The following is an 11,777-nucleotide window of genomic DNA, read 5'->3' on the forward strand; positions in this document are numbered from 1 at the left end:
ATCCAGAAAGAAACTGACAGTCGGCGTGGGAAGTGTGTGAGCTTTCAGTGCTCTTGAAATGCCTTTGATGGGCATGGTGAGAGAGCAAAAGGCTTATTGCCACCTAGTGCCCCTGATTGTGTAATTTCGTCGTGAATTCTTGTTTCTTCTTTTGAATTTTGCATAATTTTAAATGAAGATCTCTAACTCCTTGGGGAGCTTGATATTGTGATGCGTGAGTTATTCTATGGAGCTATTCTATATTTTAGACAGCAAACGTATCCCACCACTTGGAAATATCACCCATTTTGATTGAAAACAAAGTAGAATCAATGACCTGACCAAATCACACGTGTGTGTGTGAGGGAGCCTGGGTCTTTCCACTCCTAATGTTTTCTTTCTTCTGAAAGGAGTCCGAACACTCCTTGCTTCTCTCCGCCCGCCCCCTCTTCCCTGAGAGGGAGGAGTGGTTTAATATGAGAGGAGTGGTTTAATATGACTGGTGAGTTTGGAAGGAGGAACTGTGTCTTATATCACCCTCTCTTTTCTTCTTGGGAGCAAGCTTCGCTCCCGTGGGGTGGGAAGAGTAGGCCCATTCCAGCTCAGCTGCCTGTCATCGAGCCGCCAAGTCTGCCTAATTCTGAAGTTGAGTATCGGGAAGCTCGATTGTCTGATGATATAAGCCACATTCTCTAATATCAGCTTTATCAGTAGAAAAGGTTATTTTTGGTCCTCATCTAGCTTGCTGCTATCTTCTGATTCAATTCAAAATTCACAGAGAAGGGAGCAGACTGCTATTTTGGGGCCCCTCAAAGACCCCAACATATTTACTGGAAGATTTCCTGTGATTAGAAAAATCCCAGTGTTGGGGTAAGGTCCAACTTATAGATCCACATCATCACTTTCTTATATAACACCAGATTCCTTAGCTGTCAGCTGAGTAAAAGAGAGTTTATGGGTATTCCTTGCAGCTAAAATGCATCCATTCAAAAGTTATTTATTGAATCCTTACCACGTGCCAGGGGACACATAAGTGATCAAGAGAAACAGTCTTGGGCCGGGCGCGGTGGCTCACGCCTGTAATCCCAGCATCTTGGGAGGCCAAGTTGGTTGGTCACTTGAGGTCAGGAGTTTGAGACCAGCCTAGCCAACATGGTGAAACCCCATCTCTACCAAAAATACAAAAAATTATCCAGGCATGGTGGCAGACACCTGTGATCCCAGCTACTTGGGAGGCCGAGGCACAAGAATCACTTGAACCCAGGAGGCGGAGGTTGCAGTAAGCCAAGATCACACCACTGCACTCCAGCCTGGGTGACGGTAGTGAAACTCTGTTTCAAAAAAAAAAAAAAAAAAAAAGAGAGAGACACAGTCTCTGCTGTCACACAGTTTATAATTTTACTAGGGTGTATCAATTTAAAAGTTTAATGTTTCAAGTGAAAGAAAACAATCTCAAATAGGCTTGAGTAATACAGGAATTTATTGTCTCACTGGAGATCCAGGCACAATTTGATCCAAGATTCAAACAGCATGGATCCATTTCTTGGCTCTGCTTCCTTTGAGTTGGATTCATTCTTTAGCCACCACATGTTGGAACCCCTCTCTCCTGGCAGCTTCAAGCTTTCCACGACGGCTGCAGCAGATCTAAGACATACCATTTACCAGGCTGACAAGAGTCCAAGTTCCAGCAATCCCCGGAGGTCCATCCTGAGAAGGCCATCTCAGGTTATAGACCAGCATAAATCGGGAGCTCACAGGACAGAAGACACTGATTGGCTCACGCCCAGTGGGGCCCACCCCCTGATATGGGAAAGTTGGGCCCTTCCACTTCCAGAAATTTGGGCACCTATTTGGAAGGGAGAAAGGGCCACAACCAATAACTGTTTATGATAGAAGGAAAAACAATAAATATGCTTATACTTCTGCTCTGAGGGAATCATTCAGCCTGCAGAAAATGGAGACATCTCATTACTACCTGGCGAGTCAAACACAGGCCTGGGGATCCAGAGATGTATTTGGATTCCAAATTCTGTGTGGGCCCCTATACACAGCTGACCCTTGGGGACACTGTAAAGGTTGATACATGATAGACTTTGCTCCTTGATCTGGCCCTTCAGTAGTTACCCTTGGACTGTATTCTGCTGTGTGATAGCTTTTCCCTTATTTATTTATTTATTTATTTATTTGAGATGGGGTCTCACCCAGGCTGAAGTGCAATGGTGCAGTCTAGGCTCACTGCAACCTCTGCCTCCTGGGTTCAAATGATTCTCCTGCCTCAGCCTCTCGAGCAGCTGGGATTACAGGCGCATGCCACCATAGCCGGCTAATTTTTGTATTTTTAGTAGAGATGGGGTTTCACCGTGTTGGCCAGGCTGGTCTCGAACTCCTTGCCTCAAGTGATCTGCCCGCCTCGGCCTCCCAAAGGGCTGGGATTACTGGCATGAGCCACCACAGAGGAGAGTATGTGCCTGAGAGAGATGCTAAAAGGATGACTGAGATGATATTCGCAAAGTATGTGGCGCAAGTCACCAAATAAACCTCAGCTCTCTGTTGGCGTGTGTTCATTATTCTTTCAGATTTAAGGACATTCAGCTGGTGGTTTAGGGGCTAAACATTAACCACAGTGGGGCAGGTCAACACAACATGAGCTGTGAGCCATGAAAACACACAGGCCTTCGGTGTTCTAAGTTCAACAGACCTGTGTGAAAAAACATATAACCAAAACGGATTGAAAATGGACAGAAATGCAGTCAAACATTTAGGGTAGAGAGAGTGCTCCAGCTAAGACCTCGGCCAGTTCTTTTTTTTTTTTTCTTTCAGGACAGAGTCTTGCCCTGTTGCCCAGGCTGGAGTGCAATGGCGCGATCTCGGCCTACTGCAAGCTCCTCCTCGTGGGTTCAAGCAATTCTTGTGCCTCAGCCTCCCGAGTAGCTGGGACTACAGGCGCAGGCCACCACGCCCGGCTAAGTTTTTGTATTTTTAGTAGAGATGGGGTTTCACCATGTTGGCCACGCTGGTCTCGAACTCCTGACTTCGTGATCTGCCCGCCTCGGCGTCCCAAAATGCTGGGATTACAGGCATGAACCACCACGCCCGGCCCTTGGCCAGTTCTTAAGAGGCACGAGTACTTGCTGAACAACTTAAAGTGCCAGTGGTGCCTGAGCAATCCTTTATTTCTTCATTCAGCAAACACTTTTTAGGTATCTTCTATACAAGAAGCTATAATAAAAACACACAATCAGTTTATGAGGCAGGCACTTAAATCCTTTTTAGAATAAAGAAGGGACCTCCCTTTATAAATAGGTAAATGATTATAAAAATTATATGCAAAGCTAAAACGAACTAAAGATCTACTATTACACAGGAGACAGAAAAGAGAAAACTAGTTTCAGTATTTGGGTGGAGGCTGGAGAAGAAGTGGGCCATATCTGGGATGGAATGAACCGACTTTGTGTTAAGTCATAAACAAATATATAGGGCTAAGTGGAGAGATGGCAATCAATTATACAAAGTCTTTTTTGGTTGCTCAAAGAAATGTGACCCAGTCCTCTGAACGCCCTACAGCAGCAGTTTATTTGCACCTTGCCTACTGCTCTTATTCTAACTTGTATCACAGTCGGTTATTTATTCATTCAATTATTTGGTTACTCCTTGAACACTGATGCAAGGCTTGATATGTGCTAAATATTGTGTCAAGGGCCAGGATAGAAAATAGAGTGAGACATGGTTTCTGTAGCTCAGTCTAGGAGGGGAGGAGGCGTAAAAAACATAATTATAGCCTGAGCACAGTGCCTTCCACATGTAATTCCAGCACTTTGGGAGGTCAAGGAGGGAGGATTACTTGAGGACAGGAGTTGGAAGTCACGGTACGCTATGATTGTGCCACTGCATTCTAGCCTGACAGAGCAAGACCTGGTCTCTAAAAGAAAAAAAAAATTATTATCTAACATGAGAGGTGCTGTAATAGAAATATGCCCTGAGTGCTTGGAGGTGAAGTCTTCACAAAAGAAGTGATATTTGAGTGGATCTTGACAATAACAGGAGTTTCCTAGGCTGGATTTCCAAAGTAGCTGGAAAGCCCCTGAAAGAGGAGCCAGAATGGTGTGTGAGGAAATGCTGAGTGGTTTGGTATGTGGGGATCTTTGGGTATGTGGGGAGAGTGTCAGCAGAGGAGGCTGAAAACATAAGTGGGCTAAAAGGTAAGTCACACAGAGCTTCATAGATCTTGCTGTGGGCTTTGAACTGTGTAGACAGAAGGATTTCTTGAAGAATTTTAAGTAAATGATTGAGAAGATCAAGTTTGGGCTTTAGAAAGACGTTCTGGAAGCAGTCTGAAGGAAGAGTATTAGTGGGGAAGGACTGGAGGCCAAGAAATCAACAGGAACACTATTTCACTAATCTAGGTGAGAAGTGATAACATCTTGATGACTGAAAAAGAGGGAACAGAATGGGTTCAAGAAAGAACTGAGAGATTAAATCAACAAAGCTTGGTTATTGTTTGGAAGGAAGATTATGTAGGGAAAGAAGGCATTAAGAATGACTTGGAGCTGGGTGTGGTGGCTCACGCCTATAATCCTAACACTTTGGGAGGCTGTGGTGGGTGGGTCCTTTGAGCCCAGGAGTTCAAGACCAACCTGGGAAACATGGCTTAAACCTCATTTCTAAAAAAAAAAAAAAAAAAAAAAAAAAAAGCAAAAAAGTAGCCAGGCTTAGTGGCACGTGCCTGGAGTCCCAGCTACACAGGAGGCTGAGGTGGGAGGATTACCTGAGCCCAGGACATTGATGCTGCGGTGCACAATGACCAAGCCACTGCACTCTAGCCTGGATGGCAGAGTGAGACCCTGTCTCAAATAAATAAATATAAATAAATAAATAAAAGAATGATTTAGAAGTCACTAGTCCATGCAGCTGAGGAAACAAAGGTGCCATTAACCACAGTAGGGAATAGAAGAACAGGAGGAAAGATAAAGACAGGATAATGCCATGCTGTGTTTAAGATGCCTGCATGACATTCAAGTGGACAAGCCCCACTGGCAGTTGGAAATCTCTGCCTAGAGTTAATGAGAGAGCTGGAGGCTAGTGATTGAGCTGGGAATAAATAGGTGCCAAGGCTATGGACATAAAGGGCATACACCCACCAAGTACAGCTGGAAAGTGAGAAGATAAGAGACACCAGCACAGACCCTACAGAGCACTAACATAAATGAATTGGTCAAAGAGGAGCCAGAAAAGGAAAGTAAAAAGAGGTGTCCAGAGAACAGCCAGGAGAACTGGCAGAGACCAACATCTTAGAAGGCATAGGAGACAAGAGGAGGAGGCAGTCAAGTAGGTCAGAGCTGCTGAGAATTCTAGTGTAGCATTTGTGACATTTCCCCATTAAAGAGCAAAGCCTGTGACAGTAGGAACTCCTGGCACAGTACTTTGTATAAAGCAGGCAGTATCTGTGCCAGGATCTATAGATAGACATATAGACGTACCAATTTGGAGACTGCTAGTAACTGCTAGATGCCCAGAGACCTCAAATCTGGAAACATTGCAATTTTAAAGTGTTATTTAAGGGTCAAATTAGCAATAAAAACAGTACTATATATATATTTTTTTTTTAATTTTTAAAAAATTTTTTTTCAAGATGGAGTCTCGCTCTGTCACCCAGGCTGGAGTGCAGTGGCGCAATCTTGGCTCACTGCAACCTCCGCCCCCCAGGTTCAAGTGATTCTCCTGCCTCAGCCTCCCAAGTAGCTGGGATTACAGGCGTGCTGTAATTTTTGTACTTTTAGTAGAGATGGGGTTTCACCATCTTGGCCACGCTGGTCTTGAACTCTGACCTTGTGATCCACCCGCCTCGGCCTCCCAAAGTGCTGGGATTACAGGCTTGAGCCACCGCATCCAGCCAAAAACAGTACAATATTAAAAGAGATTCTAGCTTTCCTCAAATTCCATTAAAAATTATTACTACCACCTTGTGTATTTCTTCATATTTGGTCTTCAGGAGAAGATACATGGTCAGCAATATAAAATGAGGAAGCTGGGGCAATATAATTTATCAGAACAGAGGAGTTCAGTTGCAGTTGCTGGAACACAGAAATTGGTGTCAATGTGTTTGGCCTTTACAAAAGTCATTCTGAGGGCAACATCATGGTGTTTTAGGAACTAAGCAATTTCTTCCTCCCCTTTCTCCCCCTCCGCCTCCCCCCTCCCTCCTCCTTTCCCCTCTCCTTCTTCTTCTTCTCCTTCCTCCTCCTCCTCCTCTTTCTTACTCCTTCCATTCTGTTGCCCAGACTGGAGTGCAGTGACCTTGGCTCACTGCAACCTCTGCCTCCCAGGTTCAAGCAATAATTTTCTGTAATTTTAGTAGACACGGGTTTTTGCTATGTTGGCCAGGCTAGTCTCGAACTCCTGACCTCAAGTGATCCACCTGCCTCAGCCTCCCAAAGTGCTGGGATTAGAGGCATGAGCCACTGCGCCGGGCCAGCAATGTCTTCTTCAAATGTCATACAATGTTACAGTTCTTTTTCATTTGCCCATTCTTTCAACGTTGAGCACCTCATATGTTCGAGACACTGAGTTTGTCAGCCTTTTGACATCTTTCCATCCCTCAAGGAGCTCACAGTTCAGAGGGGACATAGACAGGGGAATACAATGGAAATATACTGAGAAGTGCTGTGCCAGAGGTAAGCACAGTGTACAAATGAAGACAGAGAAAGACAACCCAACTCAAAGGGCAGCAAAAGAGGGCAGTGGCGTAAAGTCTTTCCAGAAGAGACAATGCCTGCCAGGTGTTACAAGGAGGGACAAGCTTCCAGATCAAGGAGACAGCAACTGTAAAAAAAAAAAAAAAAAAAAAAAGGAAAAGAATTCAATATGGCTGAACACAGAGTACAAGCAGGGGAAGAGTGAGAGATGAGCTGGGTGGGCAGGGACCTCATCAGACCCCAGAAGCGCTTCTGAGGATTTGGAGCTTGAGCCTAAAAGCAATGAGGAGATGCTGAATGATTATGTTAGAGCACTTCAAAGGAAGTCGTTTGCTTCTCATATTTTTCTTATTTCCCATTCTCTCTCTCTCTCTTTTCCTTCCTTCCTTTCTTTTTCTTTTTTTCCTCTCTCTCCCTTTCTTTTTCTTTCTTCCATTCTTTCTGAAATTGCAGCTGATCCTTCCTCCCCTCCCTCCCTCCCTCTCTCTCTCTTTCTTTCTTTCTGAAATTGCAGCTGATCTGGTCTATACCCAAAGAGAATAAGTGCAAGGGATTTATTTACAGTATGTCCATGGTTGGGTGGAGAAAAAGATGGAGTTGATCCCTGAAACCTGACTTTTGATGGCAGTAAGTAGCAAAATGAGAGGATCCCAGGAATAATTCCTATCTCCCACAGACTTTTCTTCCATCTAAATCTGGAGATGCCTGTGTTTGATTTTCATGAGGAGGCTGTTACCTCCAAGGTGTGGACAGGAACCTTTTTTTTCTTGCCAAATGAGCAAAGAAAGGAATCTTAATTACAGAGAGGTCTACACTCTTGCTACTTGAAACTGGGTCCCTGGACCAATAGAATCAGCATCCCCTGGGAACTGGTTGTACAGACAGAAATCTGAAGCTCCACCCCAAACATACTGAATCCAAATCTGCATTTTAAACAAGATGCCTGGGTGATTCCCATGCACATTCAAGTCTGAAAAGTCCTGATCTACAAGATAGGAAAACTGCCTAGTTGGTAAAACTTAGGGTACTGTGTTGCAGTCTGTGTTTTGTTTTGCGTGACTGATTTATGAGTAATCAGTTTGTCAGCCTCTATGATTACTAATTTATGTCCAAAAGCAAACTCAATCAGGGGCTAAACCCTTTCTACTCTACTGAACATTTCTAAGAAATCTCCACAGAGCCCACGATGTTGTGATCCATTTAAATACAGGACTTGCTGTCTGGCTGATGAGTAAAAGATTCATTCTTTTTTTTTTTTCCTATTGTGGCAAAATGTGCATAACATAAATTTACCATTTTAACCATTTTTAAGCGTGCAGTTCAGTGGCATTAAAGACATTCACACTGTTGTGCATTCATCACTACATCACCTCTAGTGTTTTCATCTTCCCAAACAGAAACTCTGTACCCGTTAAACAATAACTCCCCATCACCCCCTACCTCCAGTCCCTGGCAACAACCATTCGACTTTTTTTTTTTTTTTTTTTTTGAGACGGAGTCTCACTCTGTCACCCAAGCTGGAGTGCAGTGGCGTGATCTTGGCTTGCTGCAAGCTCCTCCTCCCGGGTTCACGCCATTCTCCTGCCTCAGCCTCCCAAGTAGCTGGGACTATAGGTGTGCGCCACCACACCCAGCTAACTTTTTTGTATTTTTAGTAGAGATGGGGTTTCACTATGTTAGCCAGGATGGTCTCCATCTCCTGACCTCGTGATCTGCCCACCTCAGCCTCCCAAAGTGCTGGGGTTACAGGTGTGAGCCACCGCGCCTGGCCCACCATTCTATTTTTTGTCTCTATGAACTTGACTACTCTAGGTAGCGCATTGAAGTGGAATCATACTGTACTTGCTTTTCTGTGACTGTCTTATTTCACTTAGCATAAGGTTGTCAAGTTTCATCCATGTTGTAGCATATGTTGACATTTCCTTCCTTTTGAAGTTGAATATTTTGCTGTATGTATCTACCATATTTTGTTTACCATTCATCCATCAATGGACACTTGATTGGCTCCCAACTTTTGGCTATTGTGAATAATGCTGCTACAAACATGAGTGTAGAAAGCTTCATTTACGCCAGCATGCAGGTCCCCTCTTCTAGCTTACCAACATTATTTTCTAGAGAGATGCCACAACAAACATAAATTCACAGTTAAGGGATGCTCTCAATGGATTTTCTCTGTCTGTCTGTCTGTCTCTCTCTCTCTATATATATATATATATGTATTTTTGTTTTTTTTTAAGCAGAGACAGGGTTTCACCATGTTGCCTAAGCTGGTCTCAAAGTCCTGAGCTCAAGCGATCCCCCCACCTCAGCCTCCCAAAGTGTTGGGATTATGGGCATGAGCCTCAATGGATTTTCTTTAATATATCAAGTCTCTAGTTGACTCCTTACGAAGAAAAGAGAATTTGCTGTTGTTGGGAGCAAAATGTCTGTTGCAGTTAGTCTCTGTCCGGGAGTCGTGCCCTCCTGAATATAAACTCAGGGCCAGAGCCAAGACTTTAATTTGTGAAGCACAAGTATTGATTTGGTGACATCATTGTCTTCCCCTGATGCTATTCCTATCAACCCAAATTATCTGTGTGAACATAGGAGCCATTTTTTCCGGGTGTGCTGGGCAGCTGGTGAACAAGCTGCTTGCCGATAGGCCCTGACAGAGATGAACACTTGGCTGCTGTTGGGCAGTCAACACTGTCCTTGCCAGGGCGTTGCTGGGCAAAGGAATCTGCAGCCCTGAAGCCGATGAGCATACACCACCCCAACAGACCCAGTGCTCAATGCTGATTTCAGCAACCCACAGCAAGGCTCAGACAAGGGAAGAGGCTCTCAGCTTATGGGTGAACTATTCCTTTTGTTTTGTTTTGAGACAGGGGCTTGCTCTGTCACCCAGGTAGCATGATCTTGGCTCACCGCATTACTGCAGCCTCAGTCTTCCGGGCTCAAGCGATTCTCCTGCCTCAGCCTACTGAGTAATTAGGACCACAGCCGTGTGTCAACATGACCGGCTAATTAACAAAACTGTAGAGACAGGGTCCCCCTGTGTTGCCCAGGTTGGTGTTGAACTGGGCTCATGCAATCCTCTCGCCTCAGCCTCCAAAGGTGCTGGGATTACAGGCATGAGCCACCGTGCCCAGCCTGGGAGAACTCTTCTAAAGAACTATGTAGAGGGTATTATGTCCCCCCAAATGATCCGGAGTCTCATTTCCTGGTGTTACTTCAGGAAGCTGTGGGGTCAGCTCCCTTTGTGTGCTTTCCCTCAGGCGCCCAGTGGGCTGCTCTGACACTCTTCACTTCATCCCACTATTTCACCTCTGGGACAACTCTTTTGGTTGCCACATATGTGCAAGGATGAGAAGGATACAATCACACCACCTCATTTGGAAAATACACGCTGAGACTCTTGATTTCATCTTCCGTGGAATGACTTTTGCTTTGCAAACTAAATCTGGATGTTAAGACAGGGGAACAACCGCAAGTTCCCCATTTTCATGTTAACTCCTGGCCCTCAAGGATGATTAACTTTAGAAACTGAAAATGCATTTGGGCTAATCGTTTATGAGATCTGATTAAGAGCTTTACAGAGAAGATTTGCACCGCTGTTAAGAAAGGCTCTAGCAATTCAGGAGAATGCACATGTAAGGGATTTCCTTCCACCGGATTAGAAAGAAGAGCTAGAAAACACAGCTGAAGACACAAGAGAGGAAGAGGTGAAGACCTGCCTGTACGAATCCAAAGAAAAAAGTCTGTATGTGAACACGTCTGAAGAAGTCCCATGAGAGCCACTGACTAAAATGTAACGTCACGAAATCACATGTGTGTGCAGCCACGTTAATGTGTGACGTGTGTAGCTGCAAGGATCTAGTGAAAGCCTGGGAACATGCATAAAAGAATTAAGTATTTGTAGGCCACTGTCTAGAATTTACAGTTTGCTTCCTCCCAGATTTGTCCTGATCTGTCCACTTGCAATGCCCTTCTCTGTCCTTTCCTTCTCCATTAATACATGCTTATCACCTTATTCAAGAGCCAAGGAGAATCTCACCACCTGCAGGAAGACTGCCCAGACTGACCCCTCTTAACTGTAATCATTCTTTTTTTTTTTTTTTTTTTTCTTTTTTGAGACAGAATCTCACTCTGTCATCTAGGCTGGAGTGCACTGGCCCGATCTGGGCTCACTGCAACCTTCGCCTCCTGGGTTCAAGCAATTGTCCTGCCTCAGCCTCCAGAGTAGCTGAGATTACAGGTGCACGCCACCATGCCTGGTTAATTTTTGTATTTTTAGTAGAGATGAGTTTTCACCATGTTAATCAGGCTGGTCTCAAACTCCTGGCCTCAAGTGATCTGCCTGCCTCCGCCTCTCAAAGTGCTGGGATTACAGGCGTGAGTCACCACGCCCGGCCTCTTAACTGTAATCATTCTTTTGCACCCTCTCCAAATGTGTGTGTCCTACATGTCCTAGGGGAGCCCACACGGCATTAACGGCATCTTTCTTAATGATCATTTTCATGCCACTTTCCATATGTGTGGTTTGTGTTCCTAAACCAGTCTACAAGCTCCTTGAGGTGGGGACTATTTGGGAGGAGAAAGGGTGTGGTTTGTTTGGTTGCTGTTGTTCTTGGCCTTTTCTCTTGGATATCCTAAAGCAGTGCTTCTTAAACTTTAACAAGCACATTAAATGCTTATTATTGTTACATATTATATGCTTATTAATGTTACCTGTTAAATGTTTATTAATGCTAAATGCTTCTTACTAAAATGCAGAGCTGATTTAGTAGGAATGGGTTGGGCCTGAGATCCTGCATTTCTTTGTCTTTGTTTCTTCTCTCTCTTTCTTTCTTCCTTTTCTTTCCTTCCTTCCTTCGCTTTCTTTCTTTCCTTTTTTTTTCTAAATGGAGTTTTGCTCTGTTGCCCAGGCTGGAGTGCAGTGGTGCAGTCACAGCTCACTGCAATCTCAAACTCCTGGGCTCGAGCAACCCTCCCACCTCAGCTTCTCAAAGGAGCTGAGACTATAGGCGTCTATCACCATGCCTGGCTAGATTCTGCATTGCCAACCTAAGTGTGGCTATTGGTTGGAGGACCACACTTTTGAGTGGCAAGGCTTTGTAATTCCCAGAA

The 11,777-nt window shown here is 44.5% G+C and overlaps 1 long non-coding RNA gene across 4 annotated transcripts in view; it reads right to left on the minus strand.

Moving 5' to 3' along the window:
• Window positions 1–1,441: 1,441 nt before the first annotated feature.
• Window positions 1,442–11,777, minus strand: part of LOC117976567 (uncharacterized) — a 99,042-nt gene continuing 88,706 nt past the window's right edge. For 3 of the 4 annotated variants that reach the window (XR_010110691.1, XR_008621700.2, XR_004667283.3), the window contains one exon: window positions 1,442–3,198. This is a non-coding gene — a long non-coding RNA (uncharacterized LOC117976567). Of the gene's footprint in view, window positions 3,199–5,938; window positions 6,051–11,777 lie in introns of all 4 variants that reach the window. The other variant, XR_008621701.2, reaches the window with a different exon arrangement.

This window comes from Pan paniscus, chromosome 19 (assembly GCF_029289425.2).
Source record: "Pan paniscus chromosome 19, NHGRI_mPanPan1-v2.0_pri, whole genome shotgun sequence".
Classification (NCBI taxonomy): domain Eukaryota; kingdom Metazoa; phylum Chordata; class Mammalia; order Primates; family Hominidae; genus Pan; species Pan paniscus.